The 9,409-nt window shown below is 36.4% G+C and overlaps 1 long non-coding RNA gene across 1 annotated transcript in view; it reads right to left on the bottom strand.

Annotated features, from left to right (window-relative positions):
* LOC309639237 overlaps window positions 1-9,409 on the bottom strand; it is a 283,067-nt gene that overhangs the window by 21,401 nt on the left and 252,257 nt on the right. The window lies entirely within an intron of this gene.

Raw genomic sequence — 9,409 nt, 5'->3', positions numbered from 1 at the left:
AAGAAAAACAAATATCATATATTAATGCATATATGTGGAATCTACAAAAAATGGTACAGATGAACGTATTTGCAGGGCTGGAATAGAGACGCAGACATAGGGAACCGATGTGTGGACATGGGGTGGGGAAGGGGAGGGTGGGTTGAACTGGGAGATTAGGATTGACATATATACACTACCATGTGTAAAATAGATAGCGAGTGGGAACCTGCTCTACAGCACAGGGAACTCAGATGCTCTGTGATGACCTAGATGGGTTCAATGTGGGTGTGGAAGGGAGGTCCAAGAGGGAGGGGATATATGTATACATATAGCTGAGTCACTTCGTTGTACAACAGAAATTAACATAACATTGTAAAGCAATTATACTCCAATAAAATAAATAAATAAAAATAAAAATTTAGTGGATGCATATGTTTTTAAGATTATGAATGAAACACATAAAACTGGGCAATTATGGGGGAAATGAAGGAGGGGATAGAGAATGAAGGGGAGAAAATCAAATAAAATAGAACAAGATCAGTTCTTTCATTCGTGTACCATAAATAAATGAACACAGTATAATAATAAGTTTCAGTATCTATACTGGGTCCTTAGAATAATATATAGTAGTTCAAAAGATGTAGGTAGTATTGTGAGTCAGAATGGGTAAGGATTGCTTCAGAGAAAATGCAGAATTTGAATTATGCCTTGAAGGAGAACTACAATATGGACATAAAAGGAGGAACAGGATCTGATTCATGAAAGGGAAGAGCAGAGCAAAATCTGAGGGGTGGGTCAGTTTAAGGAAGGTCTGGGGGCAGTAAGTAAATGCATTGCCATTCCACATATAAAAATGGAGCCCCAGGTACACTGTGGTCAGTGAGAGTGGCATTAGAAATGGCTTGTCCTCATCGTGAAACCATAGGGCCTTTTCAAATAGAGCTTTTGTGGACAGACACATAGATAATGGGGATGTTAAAATGGGCCATGTCTCTTTTCTGAAGGAAAAGAAAAAAAAAAAAAAATCTGCAATCCTTCCTCTCCTCTTGCTGTAACAATTCAGGGAAAGAAAAGAAGTCCATCATTCAACTGATCCTAGGGAAAAAGACAGGCAAGGTCATGTCCCCTGACACAGAGAGATACAACCGCAGAGAGACCTGAACTGTGATCTGCTCCCTATTAGGGCGGGGTGGCTTCTCTTAATAGGTCCCTGATCATTTTTCAAGTAGCAAGTCTGTCCAGCAGAAGGCGGTGAGCTATTGTTATCATTTATTCTGATCCATGGAACCCAGTTGATAAAAAGGTTAGAAATGCCACCTCCAGACATGTACTACGTCAGATGTGCTTAAAACTGCAATTCAGATGGAGCTCCAAATAGTTTCTGCCTCTCCTGTCATCTCTTGGACAGGAATAATAACCTGCAATGATAGCGGCCCTTTTTGCTTCTAGGTTAGTATTAAAGGAATGAGTATGATTTACAACCTTTTTAGAAACACACCTATCTACATATAGTAGCAGTACAATACCTGTAAAGATATTGAACTAATTAGTATAAATAAATACAGGATATTATGAGAGATGAAATAATAAGGAGGAGGTAAGAAGGAACAGACTTTTATTTAAATTTCCTAGATCGTTTAACACTCACATTGACCATTCATATATTTTAAATTCACTAACTGTTCAGCTATATATTCCACTGTACACATCAAGATATTTTCTAGGTGTTATTTAGTTTTTTCTAGTTTATATACATATTCTCTTTTCCCCAAAACATTCCCTAAGTACAAGAACTTGTTCTATATATTATTTTTATTATAATTCCTGGGGATTAGAATAGGCAAAAATTGAGGCTTACATAATACATTTGTCTACAGTCTCATATATTCATTCATAAGAATTTACTGCTAATCTATAATGTTGTCCAGGTCCATTTAGCATGAATATTATGCTAAATTCTACACTAGCTTGCCATTCCTTGAAGAACATACACTCAAATGGCTGACACTGGACTAATAAAGTAGAGCAGAGCTATATAAGAGAGCAGACATTAGATTGAAGGCTTATGAACACACACACAACCACCCGATTAACAAGAAAGCAACCACTGCAATCAGATTGCCCAAATGACTGCCATTTTCTGCTTGGTGCTGTTTCTACACAAAATGTCAATAAACAAGAAACCAGACAAAAGAAAAGAAATACAGAAATAAAGGAAAAAGAAAAGAATGTTCTGGGGTGAGCACATAGCAGGGCCAATCTCAGTCACTTTCTGTATTTCTGCAGGGATGTGAACTGATGTTATAAGCACTAATCCTCAATCCCAATGGGGTCTTCAGTCCCCTAGGATTCAGTTATGTTAGGCAGACTGGTCTACCAAGGTCTCACAATGGAATCAGATTCTTTAGGGAAGAAAATACAAAACAATTGTTGAATTCAGTTTAAACAGACAAATAACACAAACCCCAAACAAACCAAAACAAAGTATAGTAAGTCCCCTACATACGAACTTTCAAGTTGCAAACTTTCAAAGATGCGAACGTGCATTCACAAGTCCAATCACGTAAGTCATTTCACATGTCTGGCATGCATTGTCACTTGCGTGCATCCTCTACAAGAGGTTGGGATTTTGTGTACTTTACTGTACAGTACTGTATAGAGTACAGTAATACAGTATCATTATTTCAAGCCCAGGATGTCAGGAAGCAAACATAAAAGCAGCAGTGATGTAGCTGGTACTACTGTACTTTTTAAGGCACTGTACTATAAGATTAAAAATGTTTTCTTTATATTTTACCTATTATTTGTGTGAAAAGTATTATAAACCTATTACAGTAGAGTACTATATAACTAATTGTATTAGTTAGGTACCTAGGCTAACTTTGTTGGACTTATGAACAATTTGGACTTACAAATACACACTCAGAATGGAACTCGTTCATATGTAGGGGACTTACTGTAAACAAAACAAGGGTAGCCAGCAAGTAAAATATTGACAATAATAAATAGGATTGAAATGATACTAGAAAACAGATATCCCCTCACATATACAAAAACTGGATGCCTCCCTGTCATCCCTCCCTAATTCTGGAGAACCATCTCTCAGGACCTGGATCCTGCTAATACACCCCTAGGGAATTTTCTGGAACAGAAGCTTCCATAGTTTTGTTGTGTGGGGAGAGGGGGGAGGTTGTGGCTTGCTTGGCTTATTTTTTGTTTGTTTTTTGTTGCTTTATTTTTTATTTTTATTTTACATCTGGTTGTTAGAATTCTCTATTGCTGGACTGGTGACATACCCATCAGGAGATTAGAGAGCATATCCTCCAGCACAGAAGAGATGTTGGAAGCCAAGGAGCTTTCAGATGCCAGTTGATACAACCCATGAAGTTTTTATTAGCTTCCAGAGAGAGTTAGTCAGTTTCTACCCTCTTGGACTTACCTCCATTGGTATCTGCTAGAATAATACAGGATTATTCGAGTTGGGTTATATATAAAATTAGATCACTTAATCATGGTAAGACATTTTGAATGCAAAACCTATTATGATGGGCTTGTATTGAGTGGGTAGCCATGGGAATAAAACAGGGAGGAAGAAATAGTACATACCGCCAGGGTATATTGAGAAGATTGGATATTATTTTGTTTCTGTGGGTGTTTAAGGAGTCATACAGGAAGTAGCAAATCCATGGGTATGGGTCCAGGCAACCTGGAGAAAGACAGCACCATTGACAGAGGAAAATTGAGAAGAAGAGTTGATATGTAAGGAATATAAACAATTCTATTTTAGTTCAATTAAGGCTGATGTTAAACAGAGAGACACAAAAATAAACTGGGAAGGAAGCTTAAGAATTTAAATGTGGATGGAAATTTTTAAGTTAATTTGGAAAAGTTTATGAGGAAAGTTAATTTTGATCAGGAATATGAAAGAAGGAAATGATATGCAGCTTGAAAGTTATATAAAGTTACATAAAAGTTTATGGATGTCGTCTTAGAGTTTAAAATAATCAGGCTTATTAGGGATTGGAAGCTACAGTATCCTTCACCATAAATTTTACTTTCATTGAATCCTTCACTAAATCAAAACTGGAGTAAGGAGTGGTAGAGAAAGGACCTAGTCAGTAAGGAGATAATGGGAAGAAGAGAGCCTTCATGACCTCTAACGAGGCCATTTTTCTTCTGTATGAAGCCTTAGTGATGCCTAAACCATGAGTAAGAGTTAGAGACTAAGGTCATCAAACAACATATAAAGATAATTTCCACTTTTTGTGTTGGACAGATGCAGAGGAGGGGAACTTTGTAAATGCCTATGAAATAAACTAACATTATGTTATCACAGTTCAGCTATACTTTGTAAAATTTATATGACTACTTACATCATATTAGTAAATGTTTTCCATAGAAAGTAAGACATATCGTCCTCGGGCCAGAAGACAGAATCAAAACAAATGTGTTTAGGTTAGATTCTTGGCTTTACCAATAATGCCTTCCAATTCCTTAGAAAAGTTATGTAGATGGATAGCCTTCATATGTGACAAGGTAATAACAATAATACATACTTGGAAATTCTCATGAGTGTTTGAAGAACTACTTATCTAATATTTGCCAAGTATTTTGAAGATAGGAAGTGCTAAATAGTATCACTATAATGTCATGCTTGCTGAAAGCTAATGAGCTCAGAGGGACATGGTCCCAACAAATACAAGCTTTCTGGAAAAAACATAGCATCCTCTGGATCCCCAAGTAGGAGACAAGAATAACATGCATAAGTCATCTTGTCAACCACCTGAAACATGGTAGGTGCCCCTGAAATTGTAGCTATTAACATCATCACTATTCTCACCACCCTTGCTCTGCAATAAATGTTCTGCTGATCTACTGATGCTGGAATTTGATTATAACACGCTGTTGAAATAACTAATAAAGAATGCAAAAAAATCAATATTTTTGAAAACAAAAGAAGTCTTTAATAAATCACCTTGTTTTATCTCAACAATAGTTAATAAATTTGTTTTATACACTAAGAACCCAGAGTTCTGACGAATAGGGATAACTGACATATATGTTGGTATCCTATAGATACAGTCTGTGGCATATTTTATTCTATAACCCATACTATTTTTGGCAAGATTTTAAATATTTTGGGAATCAGTTTTATGCTGCTATTGTACATCACTTTAGAAGAGTGTAGGTCTGAACTCAATTCAAATCAGATGCACAAAGTGAAGAAAAATCACAGACTACTGGTGCTGGGAGATTCCTCATATCCAGACCGTTAGCCCCTTTGCAGACTGAGAACAGATCATATCATTGCATTGATTGTTAACCACAGGTTTCTTAATCTCTCATAATCTGGCTTTTCCCCCCACTATTCAAATCATACACTGCTTGTTTTGAATGTTACAATACTCTTGTATGTATAAATGTAAAATATATTTTTCTCTTTTCTCTAATTCTCCATCATCCTCAATCTTTGTGTCCTTCAATACCTGTCAACTTATATATTATTACTTCTTTCTCTGACATTACACTTTCTTGTTTCTAGTTCCTTTTTTTCCTATGCTTTAATATATGTTTTCCAGAGATCTGCCCTCCTCCATTTTTGTCCTTCTTCACTAACTATATGAAAAATATAATCCACTCATAAATTTAAAATCACCTCTATAAAAAATGCTGCACACCTAAGCTCTCTCTTGAACTACATTTCTACATTTCTAATACTCTGCAAGAACTCTCATCTGGGGTATTCTGCAGACATTCTCAACTCAATGCGTTTAAATATGAATATATAATTTTGCCTGCAAAACTTTTCTTGCTTGTGCATTCTCTTTCTATATAATGGCACAACACTCCTCCCAGGATCTCAGGTTTAAGCTCTCACCCTTGCATCATTTTGATTTTTTCCTTTTCCTTTCCCATAACACTGCCTTTGTTTCCAATTCAATAGTTTCAACCTTCCTAAAACATCTCCCATTCATTGTCTGCTTTCCATATTAACTGCCTGAGTAGCCTTTATCACCTGTTTTTTACATGTATCTTTTCAGTGGTTTCCTGACTGGTATCCCTACTTCCAGTCACTGCCCAGTTCTATTCATCTTAAGCTTTGCTCCAATATTAGTCTTCCTGATGGGGAACTTTAACTGTGGTCTTCCTTCTGGCTCAAAAATGTCATGGGCTCCTTTTACCTTTGCTCTTGCTTTACCCTTAGTGTATCCTTTGCTTTAACCAAACTAACCTCTTTTCTGTGTCCTGTAAGTTCTCCAGAGTTGTGGCCATTCTGTGCCTTTCACTTGGTGTTCTACCTGCTTAGAGTTTTCTATCCTCTTTGCTCTGCTTGCTCAATTCTTATTCTTTCTTCAGGGTCCTGTTCAAGATCCACCTCCCCTGAAAATTAACCTTATCTACTCATTGGGAAATAATGACTCTTTCCTCTAAAAAGCCTGCTAGGTGGCCTAGGCTGTATTAACAGCCACAGTAGCAAACTCCCTTTGTTTTTTTTTTCTGGATTTTTTTCTCCCATGAGTATGGACTGCATAAACCTTTCTTCAACTGAAGTTTTACAATTTCAAATGCAGGTCTAGGTTTTGTTGACAGTGTGAAATGCAGACTTTCAAGCTTGTTTAGAGCTGGGTTTTGAAATCTAGATCTAGCCAAAAAGGGGGTGTAGTCTTGAGTAAACAATGGAGGCCAAATTCTCAGAGAGCAATGCACATTTGTTTAGTTATACTTGTCCTCTCCGTGCATGTATCTTTCCAAGTGTTCTTGCCAAGAAAGGGTGATGGTGGTAGCAGTAGTGTTGGTATGGAGGGGACAGGGAAGAAAAAACTAGGTGAGAGAAGTCAAGTTATTTGGTTCAAGGTAAACTTCATTTTTCTTCTTGGCTTTCTGCATTCACAGTATTATCCCCAGCACTGGCTCTGTTGTTTTTTTCATGATGACCTCAAGTGACAAGCATGCTGTAGTAGGAAAAGACATGACTGGTATGAATTAAATGCTCAGTAAATAATTGCCCAAAAAAATGAATAAATGTTCCTATTTATTTTTCCACTTAAGCTAAGGCAAAAACAAATAGAACCTGGAGGATGACAGCAGATTACCGTAAACTTAATCAGCTGGTTACTCCAACAATGTCTACTATTTTAGATGAGGTCTCCTTTTTGGAATAGGTCAGTGTAGCTTGGTTTTAAACTATTAATCCTTTTAGTGCACTTTTTCTTGGTTTCTCATTGGTTCCTGACCACCAGAGGCCCTTTGCCTCCTTTAGTTGGCATGGGTAGCTCTCTTACCTGCAGGACTCTGCAAATTTTAAGTTAGTTCTGCATTATAATCTGATCCTCCTTACCCTAGAGTAATACATCCTTCCACAGGACATCAAGATGCATAACTCCATAAAATATAGATAGATAGATAGATAGATAGATAGATAGATAGATAGATATTCTCTTTATTCTGGAAAATGTATTGTCCCATTAAAGTTTCACAAAATTTTGTGTCTGAAAGACCTAAGGCAGTAGAAGTGGGCAATGGGTGGCTGGGTGGTTTCTTCTACTGCTATTAGAAGGGCGTCCTACCACACAGGTGGCAGGATGATTTTGAAGGCCACTGAGCATTCAGTATTTGTTCAATTTATCACAATTACAAAAACACCTGGGTCCAATGATCATATGCTCACCCACAGAATCTGCTGGGGGAAAAATGGTTCTGTCATTTTTTGGAGGATTTGGCACTGAAATTACAAGATTTTATAGAACTTATATCAACTCCCTTGTTTTACAGATAAGGAAACAAAGGTTCTAATATGTAAATCGACTCCCCTAAAGTCACACAGCCAATTAATGGCAAATCAAGGATATAAAACTGGATATTCTCTTGATATGCAAGTCTGTACTCTTCTCAAGGTCATTTGATCAAATGGAGTATGTAAATAGGATTGACTGTGGTCATATTATTCTAGACACTAATATCACTGAACTCTTTCTAATCAGGAGAGATGACCTGGGTAATGGTCATGTATCTGTGCCTTTCTTTCATACACTGTTAATGACCCCTACCTTTCTTTACATCCGTTTTCTGCATGGTGATTTACATGTAATCCCTCTCCTCTCTGAAGGCTCCCTAGATTTCTAAGACAGAACCCATTGTTCATCCTTAGCAGTTTCATAGTCTTCTTGACACCTCTATTAAAATATTGTGTCAGTGTGATTTGTATCTGTATCTGTTTTACTCACAGACTTTTGAATCTTTGAGATCAGAGGCCATGACCATCATATCTATTCATATCTGCAACTAAACTCTGGCTAGTACAGAAAAATTGCTCAAAGTATATTTGCTAATGAAGGCAACAAAATTAAAAATGAGAAGAATTAATAGAGATTTTTATTGTTTTATTATTCTGCCACATGGTTTGCCTTTCACACCCATGTACACACACTGTAAATCTCAGCCAGTAATTGGGAGTTACTGGTGGAGGGGGAGGGGAGAGAAATGGCCTCTTTTCCTTTCATTCTTTGTTTTTTTTTGGTGTATTTCTCATAAGTGGAGCAGAATAAATGTTAAGAGAATAGAGCGAGTCATCAAGAGATTTGGACCGTATCTTCATTAGCTTTGACAAAAAGTCCTTTACTCTTTCTGTGTCTCGGTTTCCTGTTGTCTCAAATGGGAATAATACTAAATGTCACAAAGGTATCCAGTGAAAGAGAAATTAGATATTGTACATGAGGCTATTTCAAAATATATAAAAAGCAATGTTCATTAGGTTATTATTAAGAAGACAATGTCTGTAATGGTGATAATGGTGCTCTAGAAGATTAGGAAAAAGGCACGGGTCTGAACCTCTAATGAGAACCTTTTTATTCAGCATCAAATTATCATCAAATTGTCTTATTGAATGTCATTGCCCCAAAACTTCTGGATTTCTTTAGTCATCAATAATCTCAACTCACATTCAATAGTTCATCCTCTTCAATCGTTGTCTTTTGAACATACAAAGGTTGCCATTTTCTATAGGAGGCACTTTGTAAAGAATCTGGGTTCTCAAGAGTACTGTAAATTCCACCTTTATCATTTGCTGGCTCTGTAACTGTATGTAGGTTTCCAAAAACTCATTAAACCTTAGATACTTTATCTGTCAAATGGGAATAATAATCAAAGATGCCTTGTAGGATTCTTGTTATAATAATATGAAATATTGATGGTTTTATGTACTGCTTGGCCCGAGAGTAAGTAATTAAAAGAAATAAATAAAAAGAAAAACATATTATCAGTTATCTAAAATCTTACTAGTTACCTAAGATATTTTCTGTCATCTGTCATCATGACAGAAATTTTAATATTTTAACTTAACTTCTTTATAATTGAAATACTTGCATAGTGAGGAAAGCACTGTATTTGAAAACAGACAGACCCAAATTCAAATATTGGCTCTGCCTCT

This window comes from Balaenoptera physalus, assembly GCF_965194825.1.
Source record: "Balaenoptera physalus genome assembly, chromosome: 12".
In the NCBI taxonomy this organism is placed as follows: domain Eukaryota; kingdom Metazoa; phylum Chordata; class Mammalia; order Artiodactyla; family Balaenopteridae; genus Balaenoptera; species Balaenoptera physalus.
This window is presented reverse-complemented; position numbering and strand designations above follow the sequence as displayed.